At 34.1% G+C, this 13,018-nt stretch overlaps 1 protein-coding gene across 8 annotated transcripts in view; it reads left to right on the top strand.

Annotated features, from left to right (window-relative positions):
• The window catches only part of ATRX (ATRX chromatin remodeler), a 254,434-nt gene that overhangs the window by 16,133 nt on the left and 225,283 nt on the right, over window positions 1–13,018 (top strand). For 3 of the 8 annotated variants that reach the window (XM_068534188.1, XM_068534189.1, XM_068534187.1), the window contains one exon: window positions 1,754–1,812. The exons of the other annotated variants lie outside the window; for them this stretch is intronic. The gene's annotated coding sequence lies outside the window, so the exon portion shown is untranslated. The remainder of the gene's footprint in view (window positions 1–1,753; window positions 1,813–13,018) is intronic. 8 annotated transcript variants of the gene reach the window in all.

Here is a 13,018-nt window from a genome sequence, read left to right as displayed (position 1 = left end):
ACAACTTCCTTTTTCGGTTCAGTATTGTTTTTGGGATTTTGAGGTAACTTTAGATCTGCACTGTTCAATACAATAGCCATTAACTATCTGTGGCTGTTGAGCAACTGAAATGTGGCCAGTGTGAATTAAGATGTGCTGGAAGTGTATTTGCTCAGAGGATTTCGAAGACTTAGTACAAAAAAATGTAAAATATCTTATTACTAATTATTTTATATTAATTACATATTGAAATGATAATTTGGATATATTGGGTTAAATAAGGTTAAAATTAATTTCACCTGCTTTTTCTTTTTTCAAAATGTTGCTTCTAGAAAATTTTAAATTATATTCGTGGCTTATGTTATATCTCTATTGAACAAACTGATCTGGAATGCTCACTTTTCATTTCATTAGTTTTGAGTTGAATGTGTATACTACAATTCATCTATCTACCATGGGTGGGTATTTAGAATTTTTTCTAATTTGGTGCTATTAAAAAGTGTTAGAACATTCTTAAATGTGTCTCCTTTGCACATATGCTGGAGTTTCTTTAGGAGGTCAATTTTATTTTTATTTTTATTTTTTATTGTAAGATGATTGCCAAATTGATCTCCATAATGGTTTTACTAATTTACACTTCCAGTTGCAGTTTGAGAATTTTCTTATTCTATAGTTGTTCACACTGGCCAATGTGGTTTTATAGACAACTATAACTTAACAGCTGAAGCAAGCATTGGTAATCCTTTAAGTGTGTCAGCTTATTTCTCTTTGTGAATCTTTTGTAATAGTCAGTGCACATAGCCCTTTTTTTCTGCACTATTTATGTTCTGAATAAATAAAAATTGATTTTAAAATTTAGCAGCCATGCTACAGATCCTATTAGGAGGCAACTGCAATTCCTGCAACAAAAGCATATCTGTCTTAAAGTGCTGTTAGCTTGAGAAAAAACTTCTGGCATCTTTACATGATGGAATACTATACTGCCATTAAAAATTGTTTTAGGAAAATAATGATGCAGGAAAATATTCACTGTATATTAACAGAGGGAAGAGGTTGCAAAGCAGTAAAGTAACCATTCGATTTTGTTAAATAAAATGAAAATGTGTGCTAACATTTTCCCCTATGATTATCTCTGCATGGTGGGATTTTAGCTGACATTATATTTTGTACTTCACACTTTTCTTTATATTGCACTTTCTATAGTGGACTTATTAGGGAAGGGGGATGTGGAGGGAGTCCTTAGCAACAATCAGCTAAAACTTCCACATCTGGAATATTATTATAGGCAAGGGAGAGTAAATGAGCTGTAATTGTTCCCATTCTAGATATTAAATATCAGGCTTTCCTTAAGATACAAACGGACCCAACTATATTATTCTATACCCGTTGTTTTTCCAGTATTACAGGAAGTTTTCCAAGACTTAGGGATTGTCATTTAACTTCAGTAAGAAGTCCATTTGCGTTTGGTGTGTTCTACTCTTGGGGGAAAGAAATAGTGGAAAATGGATTATTCTCCAGTCCTTTGGAATAAAATTCAGACAGTTTGAGCTCTGGTCTCAACTTGCTTTCATTTGGAATTACCTCATGTATGGATAGATTTGGGTTCAAATCCAGTTCTCTTTGTAACCTTTGGAAAGTTACCCAACTTTTGTGTTGTTATTTTATCTATGCAGTGGAGACTAATACCTTAATGAAAATCTTTATGAGCTGTATAGCATAGTGTAAGCGCTTAACAAAATTGAGTTGCTTTATCTCCTCCTTTTCTATTTTTCAGAGTGGATGCACTTAATAGCTGGAGACAGAACTGATTAGGTATCAATTTCATGAAAAGAGGTATGAGTAGCTCTGATGTACATATCAAAAAGTAGAGAAGTTACTTATAAGTTGATTCTGATTTTTCATACCTTCCCCCTCAGGTGTCTATCACCTGGAGCATTGAGTTCACTACATTCTAAAGATAAGCCAAACACTGTATTTTCAAAGATTATCTAATCTGTTTATATATCTTTTGCCCTTGGAATGATGGTTTTGTTGCTCTTGTAAAAACGTTAATACTATCTCAGACCTTAATCAGCAGTTATCAAAACTCCATTTAGCTAGTGATTGCATTGCAGATTTTATCTGATTCTGTTTTTATTGATTAGGGACGTAAGCTTTATTTTTATCTGGAGAGATTTGCCTTTTATAACTCCCTCAAAATTGAGTAGGGGTCCACAAATTAAATGATTAGCTCAATGGCTTGTAGATGGGCTTCGTTAAAGCACTGAATGCTTAGCTATAGATATAGGAATTATGTGACTTTGTCTTCTCTCAGAAAACCTAGATTTTGCTTTTCTCCCCTTTCCTCTTTACCAAAAGAGAAATGAGAATCTTATTTAAATTGGGTTTCAGTACTCTTTGCATTACAATATATAGGGATATAGATTCACTCTGATTCAATTTCTAGAGGAAAATAGATTTTCTTACAATGGGCAAAGTAAAATTGCATTTCTGCTTCATCTGAGGGTAGTTTGTTTTTTAACCTATTTAAATCTAAATTCATTCCCTTTGAGCTAAAATGTACTTCATCCCGATAAAAACTTTCCAAAGGTTTCTGTTTTTGAGGGAACTTAGTATGCTTTTGTTAGAAAATAAAGATAGTGATATAATACTTGCACTTATTAATTTTTGTGTTAAAGTGAATAGAATATATTGAATTTAGATAGATGTGCCTCGAATGGAATAAATCTAAGCTTTTCAAATATTTATGCATATTTCTCACCCTCAGCTGATTTTTATTTTCCCTTGATTCTGTATAAAACCATTACACCTTTCTCTTTTAATACAGGGAATATCTGTGGTTCAGTGTTTGCTTTCCCAAGGTATTCTTCAGGAAATTCCTGATTCTCTAGCAAACTTTGCTTTTTAAAATGGAGGTTAGCAGGTGTGGGAAATAAGGTTAAGAGTTTTCACCCTAAAGGAAGCTGTATAAAAATTAGATGAAAAAGATTACATGTATGAGAGATTTAAAAGCATTAGGAAATTCACAGTTATAAGGATGGTTCCCCTTTCTTCCCTAGATTATTCCTGGGATACTTAACAGCCTTTCTTTACCATTAGATTGTGAGTTCCTTAGGGTCAGGTCTTATGTATTTACTTTTTATTGCAATACTAAGTACTCACAGTATATTCAGCATTTGGTAAATATTGTAAAATGAATAAGTGAATCTTACTCCTCATGAATAAAAAGTGAAATCTGACTGACTTACGGTTAAAACTCTTAGGTCAGTTTGGGAAGAGTTTAAATGGAAGTTTTTCAGGCAAGTGATATTTGTGAAGCTGACCTGAATTGCCTTTGCTTTGAAATTTTAATGCTTTACAGATGCTTTAAAGGATTTTCCAAAAAGCTTGAACAATTAGAGAGTTATATCTCGACAAAGTTATATCTCTTAAATTAACAAATATCTGATTTGCTTATATTATAACTTCTGGATTGTGGCTCATCTTTCCACTGAGGCATCAGCCCACTGAAAGAAAGAGATTGATATGACTTTCAGATGTTAAAGCCGGACTGGAAGATTAGAAACTCAGGATGTTAGCCTTTTCTGAATCTCTTTTATTTAGTCTTGCGGAATGGTAAGAAAATCATTTAATAGTTAAAGAAGATACGATATTTACCATTTATTATTTGCGATAATACCATTCTGATAGCTGGTATTAGTTTAAATTTTCCAGGATTGGAGCCATCAACTGAAAGAAATGAATGAGGAAGTTTAACCAGAGGGACAAGGAATGATTTGTAGTTTTGGGTGGTAAGACTGTCATAGAGTTAGGTTACACATACAGCACAAGATACTCAAATGTTAGGATGAGTACACACAGACTAGGAGCACTAGTCGTCTTGAGATAGAAGGATTAGAGTTGATGTTGAACAGGTTTGTTTGGTTATTTTCTACTCATCTATCAGAATGTAGAACTTACTGATTTTCTTTTGTTTCTTCTTAGTTGAGTCCTTTCTTCATGCTAATCTTTATATAACTTTAATATCTATGCATTGTTTATATTATTAGTTCGCTTCTGATCAACTCCTTTTGGATTATTCCTTTTACTTCTATAAAGGGATGGTTTCTATAAAATTTAGAACCACTGTTCTGCTTTTTAACTCAAATAAGTTAGATCCAAGTTTTGTGAAAAAAGAGATTGCCTCCTTTTTGCTTTTAGAGAAATGTTCAATGGTACTCAAGAGATTTGTAGTGGCTCTTTGTATTCAGTATACTTATTTATGAAAGACTAACTTTTAATATATCTTCTTGTTTTGGGACTCGAAGAAAAGGTCTTACATTTTAGTAGTGCCTTGTTTGTTGTGGTTAATTTTGGATTCTGTTTTCAGAAAAATAAAATTTATCTTCTAAGATGATTATTCTATGGTGCCCATGCTGGATATGCCCTGTCATCTCATATACTTAATTTTTATGTCCTTAGATGGCTAAGAGGCCTGAATGATTTTTTGAGATGATGTTAGAGAGATACCAGTGTTATTTCCTGTTTCAGTATTTTTTTTGTTCCCCTCCCTTTTTTTCTTTTTGTAAAGGAACAAAAATTTGTTGTATTCCCAGAAATTCTTCAAGTATAAGATGTTAATAACATTTCCCAAGGGTCAAGAGAAGTATGTGGCTTTAAAAAGTCTAGGTCTTTTAGAGGATACCTAGAGGAATCTCTGAAGAATTTAGAGGGTAGATACCATTTAACTTCCCTTATTTGCGGCACAAGCTTTCTACCAGACTGTGTGGTACATTGATCCTTCCTATGTCCCACTATAAAGTTACTGTTAAACAATTAATGTTAAATAGAAAGAATATTACAATAATAAGATTCAGGTAGAGTTGAAGGCTGAAAAAGTCTTATTGTAGAGAACAGAAATTGTAAAACCATATTGTAAAACCTTGTGCTCTTTGTGAACATGAAGTGTGGACACTTGATTCTTTTTCTTAATACTGAATGTGGAATTTTTCAGAAGCAGAGCTTCATGAAAGGCTTGATATCCTACGGTGAGATCCTGGGTAGAAGAAACTTGTGCTTTTTCTACCTCATTTTTAATATCGTCAATCAGTGTTCACTGCTACTTGGCCTCCAAAGCACCAAAGTAGTTATCTAGTTTGACAGATAAGTTTTAAAAAGATATAGATAACAGATTTATTTTAATTTCTATTTCTATTCCGTAGTTTTATAATTTGTGCTGAACCAAAAATTTCAAGCAGTGTAGCAGATCGATTACTTCCTATTCACTGCTTTTAAAGCTAAAGATATTCAAGTAATATCCTCAGATCTTGTTAAAACTTTTAGTGTGAGTCAGTTTCTTCCCTAACTCTTGTTCAGGGTAGAAATTGTATGAAAGGTCTAAATCCTAGTGCAGTTGCTGTCAAAAGATCTCTGAACAACTCAGCTAATGTCCAAGTCACTTTCCAAAAATTAACAACTTTGTTGATGTAAATCACATACCACAGTCTATCCATTTAAAGAGTACAATTTTGTGGTTTTAGTATACTCACAAATCTGTACAGCCATCAACAGAATATTCATCACTCCAACAAGAAACCCTATAGCAATTAGTGGTTACTCCTCATTTTCCCCCATATCCCTACCTCAGAGCCTGACAACCACTATTTTACTTTCTATCTCTATGGATTTGCATATTTTGAACATTTCCTGTAAAAGGAATCATACAGTATGTGATCTTTTGTGATTGGCTGCATTCATTTAGCATATTTTCAAGGTACATCCATGTTGTAGGATGACTCAGAACTTTACTCCTTTTTATTGCTGAAAAATATACATTCATCATTTCATGGATATTTGGTTTGTTTCTACTTTTTGGTTATTATGAATCATTGCTGCTGTGAACATTTGTGTATAAATTTTTGTGTGGGTGTTTATTTTCATTTCTTTTTGGAATTCTGGGTCATATGGAAACTCTATGTTTAACTTTTTGAGGAACTGTCAAAACTGTTTTTCAGTTTTGTATTATTTTACAAATAGTAAAGTGTGCTATTTTATGTTCACGTCAGCAGTGTATGAGGGTTCCAATTTTTCTACATCCTCACTAATACCTCCTGTTGACCATCTTTTAACTTATACCCATTCTGGTGGGTATGAAGTAGTATCTTGTGTTTATTTTTACTGTGGTAAAATATACATAACATAATATTTATCACTTTAGCCATTTGTAAATGTGCGGTTCAGTGGCATTAAGCACATTCACAATATGTAACAGTCACCACCATGTGTACCCAAAACTCTTTCATCATCCCCAACAAAAAACTCTGTACCCATCTTGATAGTCTCTTTAATAAATGGTGCTGTGTCTATTGGATATCTACATGTGAAAGAAGGTTGGACCCATACTTTACACCATATACAACTAAAAATACCTAAATTTCAGAGCTAAAAGTATAAAACTCTTAGGAGAAAACATAAGGACCTTGGATTTGTCAGTGGTCTCTAAATAAGGTGGAAACAACACAGGCAAGAAAAGAAAAATATAGATAATACGGACTTCATTAAAATAAAAAATGTGTGTGTTAAAGGACACTATCAAGAGAGTGAAGACAACCCACAGAAATAGAAGAAAATGTATGCAAATCGTATATCTGATAAGGATTTAATATCCAGAATATATAAAGAAGTTTTGCAGCTCAGCACCAAAAAGACAACTCAGTTAGAAAGTGTACAAAGGACTTGAATAGAAATCCCTTTACTTTTTAAAAAAAATTGTGATAAAATACACATAACATAAACCTTTTTAAAGTGTACATTTCAATAATGTTAAGTACATTTTTACATTGTTGTGCAATCAATCTCCAGAACTTTTTCATCTTGGAAAACTGAAACTCTAGGGACTTCCCTGGTGGTCCAGTGGCTAAGACTCCACGTTCCCAGTGCAGGGGGCCCGGGTTCGATCCCTGGTCAGGGAACTGGATCCTACATACTGCAACTAAGAGTTCACATGCTGCAGCTAAAAAGATCCCGCATGCCACAACTAAAACCTGGCACAGCCAAATAAATAAATAAATATTTAAAAAAGAAAAAAACCCCACAAACTCTATACCCTATAAACAATAACTCCCCATTTCCCTGGCTTCCCTTTACTTATAATCATTTTCTTTATATTTAAAGTGGATTTCTTGTAGACAACATATATTTGGGTCTTGGTTTTAGTCCTCTCTGTCATCTGACTGTATCCACCTCACACTCTGACACACTCTCTTAGTTGGTGTGTTTAGATCATTCACATTTTAAGTTTAATATCTACCATGTTTGTAACTTTTTTGTTCATTGTACTTGTTTGTTTTTTATCTTCTCCTTTTTTGTCTTTTTAAAAAATATTTATTTTATTTAATTAATTAATTTATTTTATTTTTGGCTGTGTCAGGTCTTAGTTGCAGGACCTTTGTTGTGGCATGTGGGATCTTCCGTTGCGGCGCGCGGGCTTCTCTCTAGTTGCGGCACGTGAACTCTCTAGTTGAGGCTCATGGGCTCAGTAGTTGCAGCGTGGGGGCTTAGTTGCCCCGTGGCATGTGGGATCTTAGTTTCCTGACCAGGGATCGAACCCACGTCGCCTGCATTGGAAGGCAGATTCTTAACCACTGGACCACCAGGGAAGTCCCTTTGCTTTTTTTTTTTTTAAGTCTTTATTGAACTTGTTAACAATATTGCTTCTGTTTTATGTTTTGGTTTTTGGCTGGGAGGACCAGGGATCGAATCCACACCCCCTGGGTTGAAAGGCTAAGCCTCAACCACTGGACTGTCAGGGAAGTCCCTGCCTTTGTTTTGTTTTGTTTTTTTTTAACATCTTTATTGGAGTATAATTGCTTTACAATGTTGTGTTAGTTTCTGCTGTATAACAAAGTGAATCAGCTATCCTGCCTTTGGTTTTAATTGAACATTTATATGATTTCATTTTCTTTCCTCTTTTAACATAAATTATACTTCTTTAAACATTTTATTGGTTGCCTTATAGTTTGCAATATACATTTATAACTAGTCTAAGTCCATTTTTAAATGACACTATACCACTTCACAAGTACTGTAGATAGCTTATAACAGTATTCCCAATTCCTCTCCTTATCCATAAGCTATAATCATCCAATGCATTTTTGCTATTATTAGTTTGGACAGTTAACTATTAGTTCAGTTAAGAATAAGAAACATAAAAGATGTTATTTTACCCTCATTTATTCCTTCTCTAACGCTCTTCCTTACTTTATGTAGATGCATGTTTCTGCCCTATATAATTTTTTTTTATTATTATTTTTTGGCCACGCCCTGCAGCATGCAGAATCTTAGTTCCCTGACTAGGGATCAAACCCGTGCCCCCTGCATTGGGAGTGTGGAGTCTTAACCACTGGACTGCCAGGGAAGTCCCATATAATTTTTTTCTCTCTGAAGAACTTTCAACATTTCTTGCAAGGAAAGTCTGCTGGCAACAAATGCCTTTGGTTATTGTTTGTCTGAGAAAGTATTTTTCTTTTACCTTTGAAGAATCATTTTGCTGGGTACATTATTCTAGCTTGGTGGGGTTTTTTTTCCCCAACACTTTAAACAATTCATTCTACTCTCTTCCTGCTTGCATAGTTTCTGACAACACATAAGATGGAATGCTTATCCTTGTTCCTCTATAGATAAGATGTTTTGTTTTTTTTTTCTCCTGGCTTTTTAAAAGATTTTTCTCTTTGTCTTTGGTTTTCTGCTGTTTGCATACGACATAGCTAGGTATAGATATTTGGTATTTACCCTGCTTGGTATCCTGCTTCTGTGGTATCTGTCATTAATTTTGGAAGTATTTCCACCATTCTTTTATTTCAAACATTTCTTCTCTTTTCCTTCTTCTCCTTTGTATTCCCATGACATGTATGTTACAACTTTTGTAATTATTCTACAGTTATAGTTTTTCTGTTCCCTTTTATTTGTTCTTTTTTCTCTTTGCATTTCAGTTGTGGAAAGTTTCTATTGACATGTCCTCAGCCTCACTGATTCTTTCCTCTTCAGTCTCATTGATCCTTTCCTTGACTATGTCCATTCTGTTGATGAACCCATCAAAGGCATTCTTTATTTCTTTTACAGTGTGTTGGATTTGTAGCATTTTCTTTTATTTATTTGAGTTTTCATCTTTCTGCTTACATTACCGAACTATTCTTGCACACTGCCTACTTTATCTATTGAGTCCTTATCATACTAGTCATAGTTATTTTAAATCTCCCTGTCTGATAATTCCAAAAATCTGTGTCTTCTCTGAGTCTGGTTCTCATGCTCTCTTTGTGTCTTTAGATTGTGTTTTTTCTTGCCTTTTAGCAGGACTTGTAATTTTTTTGAAAGCTCCATGTGATATTTCTGGTAATAGGAAATCAGACTTTTAGTGTGAGATTTTGTGTTAATCTGGCTAGGAATGGGGCTGTGTTTAATGTGTGCTGTAGCTGTAGGTGCCAGAGCCTTTATTTCTTCTAGTTCCCTTGTTCTAGTTTTTTTTTTTTCCTTACCTTTTGTCTTTGGGTTTCCTTAAGAATTCCTTCTTAAACAGAGTCTGTATCTTGTAGCTTTCTCATTTATAATTCAGTGTTACCATATTGGATCCCAGGAGTTGGAGAGGGAAAGTGATCTGTAATCTTATGAATTACATCTGTCTTTTTAAGTGGTCCCTGGGCTGTGACCTTCAGAAGTGTTTCTTAGCCTTTCCCCCCCCCCCACCCCTACTTAGGTGAGACAGGAAACCTAGAGGAGGCTGAGGTTATCTAATTGCTCTTCCTCCAGGTACATAATGCTCTGGTAAAGTAGTTTACCTTGAGAGCATGACTTTGTTAAAAAGAGAATGCTCTGGGTGAGTTTTAATATGTTTACTTTTCCCTCCTCCTGCTCAAGGCACAAGAGGATTTTTCCCCCTCAGATCTTCCTCATGAGTACCTGAAAAGCTTGCGGTGCTCCTGGAGGTAAAACCCAGGAAAGTGTGCCCCCCACCCCAACTGGGACCCCAGGATTTTTTAACACTCAAGCTAATCTGTATTTGGCCTCCAATAATTCGTCAGTTACTATTGAAGTGTTCGCACTTCAGATAAAATGTGATTCTCTGTATCTGCCTGTCTCCATTTTTTTTTCTTTTTGGTGATTTGTCCTGTGACCTCAGTTCTCTAATGGATCTAAGATAACTTACTGATTTTCAATTTGTTTATCTTTTTTCTTGTTGTGAGCATAGGAGTGAGGACTTCTAAGCTTCTTACCTTTTGTGGCTGACTTGTTAGTTTTTTTGTTTGTTTGTTTTGACTTTTTAAAATAAATGAACCTATGTGAGATGACATAGCTATCTGTGGCTCTTTGGGAGTGCTCTCCTTTGTTTGTTACACCTTTCAGGTCTTGGTCTTTTTGAGGATCAGGTTCCAATTTCAGTTGGAAGTTTTAGGAATTGATTTTAAGATGATTTGTTTTTCTTATTGTTAACACCTTATGTTTAGTTACTGCTGCATCCAGATAAGGTTAGTGTGGTAAGCTCAGTGGATTAAGCATGCACAGTAAAACTAGAGAACTTAGGTAATTTAATGTGTTCATATAGTGTTTTTATTAAAAATTAAAGAAAAGACCAATGAGTGTATTCAAAATGATAACAAAGATAGCAATGAACAAAGATGAAAAACTTTGGAAAAGTATGCTCTAGTAACTGAAGTCACTTTGTGGACATCTTAGTTTATCCTTAGTCCTCTGAAGTGTTCTAAGTTTTGAGGATTATCTACTAGTGTAATAACTACTTTTCTGTTCATTAGGTTATATTAGTCACTGTGCCTTGAGTTTTCTTAAGGGATGTGGTATAGGGTGGGCTTTGGTTAGAGATAGAATTCCTGATTTTCCAACGCAAGTGCAAATTATTTAATTCCCTTACTGTATTTAGCAAATAAGTGCCTTTCTGAGCCTCAGTTCCCTGTAATAAGGAGCGGGGTTTCATGAGGTTTAAATCAGGCCAGCGTGTGTAAAATGCATGTTAAAATTTGTCAGGGTTATGTAAGGAAACCCAAGGCAGCGTGGACTCGCTAAGAAAAATTCCACCTTTTACCCTAACACTTGATCTTCCAGTGGTTGATATTCATTGGCATAGTAGAAACCTGTATGGACCTTTATCACATTTGGGAGTAAAATTAAGGCATAAAAAGTTTATAGGGAATTAGGCTTTATATTATATGCTTACATAGTTAATACTGGGCAGCTGTTAAAAGGATTTCTTATAATTTTACTTGAATAAGGACATAAGTTAGAAGATTTTAAACACTTACGTGAATAATAAACTTGTGGTAAATAAACGAAGTGTAGAAAATCTGTTGGATTAGTGAAAAGCCAATTGTGAATTACTAGTTAATTTATAAGTGAAGTTACAGATACTAAGAAATAAATGAACTATATATTTTATAATGCATTATAAACACATATGATAATTTTAAACCTAAAAAAAACACATGCACTTAGGAGTAATGCAGTGGATTTATTATGTCACAAAAAAACATTGTTTTTCTTGGTTTTTGAGGAAGGCTTGTATCACTATGAACTTCCCATTTCTTTTCCTTTGGTTGATTTCTAGTTTCATGCCTTTGTGGTCAGAGAAGTTGCTTGAAATAACTTCTGTAGTCTTAAATTTGTTGAGGTTAGTTTTGTGCCGTAGCATGTGGTCAATCCTAGAGAATGTTCATGTGCACTTGAAAAGAATGTGTATTCTGTCTTTTTTTTTTTGGATGTAATGTCCTGAAAATGTCTATTAAGTCTAACTGTTCTGTTGTATCATTTGGGATCTCTGTTGCCTTATTGATTTTCTGTCTAGAAGATCTGTCCATCGATGTGAGTGTGGTGTTAAAGTCTCTTACCATTATTGTATTCCCATCAATTTCTCCCTTGATGTCTGTTAGTATTTGTTTTATGTATTTGGGTGCTCCTATATTAGGTGCATATATGTTGATGAGTGTAAAATCCTCCTCTTGTATTGATCCTTTTATCGTTATATAGTGTCCATCTTTATCTTTCTTTATAGCCTTTGCTTTAAAGTCTATTTTATCTGATATGAGTATTGCAACTCTCACTTTCTTTTCATTTCCATTTCCATGAAGTATCTTTTTCCATCCCCTCACTTTCAATCTATGTGTGTCCTTTGCCATAAGGTGGATCTCTTGTAGGCAGCATATTGTAGGCTCTTGTTTTTTTATCCAGTCTGCTGCTCTATGTCTTTTGATCGGAGCATTGACATTTAAGGTAGTTATTGATACATTTGTATTTATTGCCATATTAAACCTTGTTTTCCAGTTGATTCTTTGTTTCTTCCCTGATCCTTCTTTTTCTTTTTGTGGTTTGATGATTTCCTTTTATTTTATGCTTGTGTGCTCTTCTTTTTGGTTTTTGTGAATGTATTGTATGTTTTTGATTTGTGTTTGTTCTGTTTTTCAAGTATCTTAACCCCTTCCTATATCTACTTGCTTTAGACATATAGGCTCAAACACTTTCTTAAAAAAAACAAACAAAAGGAGCTTCATTTTCTTACTCTCCTTCCCCACATTTTATGATTTTGATGTCCTTTTTTACATCTTCGTGTTTATCCTTTTGCTGTTCCTGGTGTTTATTATCGCTTTCACAAATAGGTTTTTTTTTCCTCTTTCTCTTTTTGATCTGTTTACTGGCTAGTTAAAGTGATTTACTTTCAAATTTTGAATTCCTCCTTCGTATATCTTCTTGCTTCTTTAATATTTAGAGAAGATCTATCAATATTTCTTTTAGGATAGATTTAGTATTGCTGTATTCTTTTAGTTTTTGCTTGTCTGAGAAGTTCTTTATTTCTCCTACTATTCTAAATGATAATCTTGCTGGGTAGAGTATTCTAGGTTGCAGATTTTTCCCTTTCAAGACTTCGGATATACTTTCCCACTGCCTTCTGGCCTGTGGTGTTTCTGTTGAGCAATCAGCTGATAGCCTTATGGGGCTTCCCTTTTAATTAATTCTTTGTTTTTCTCTTGCTGCCTTTAGAATTCTCTCTTTATCTTTAACT

Source organism: Eschrichtius robustus, chromosome X (assembly GCF_028021215.1).
Source record: "Eschrichtius robustus isolate mEscRob2 chromosome X, mEscRob2.pri, whole genome shotgun sequence".
NCBI lineage: Eukaryota > Metazoa > Chordata > Mammalia > Artiodactyla > Eschrichtiidae > Eschrichtius > Eschrichtius robustus.
This window is presented reverse-complemented; position numbering and strand designations above follow the sequence as displayed.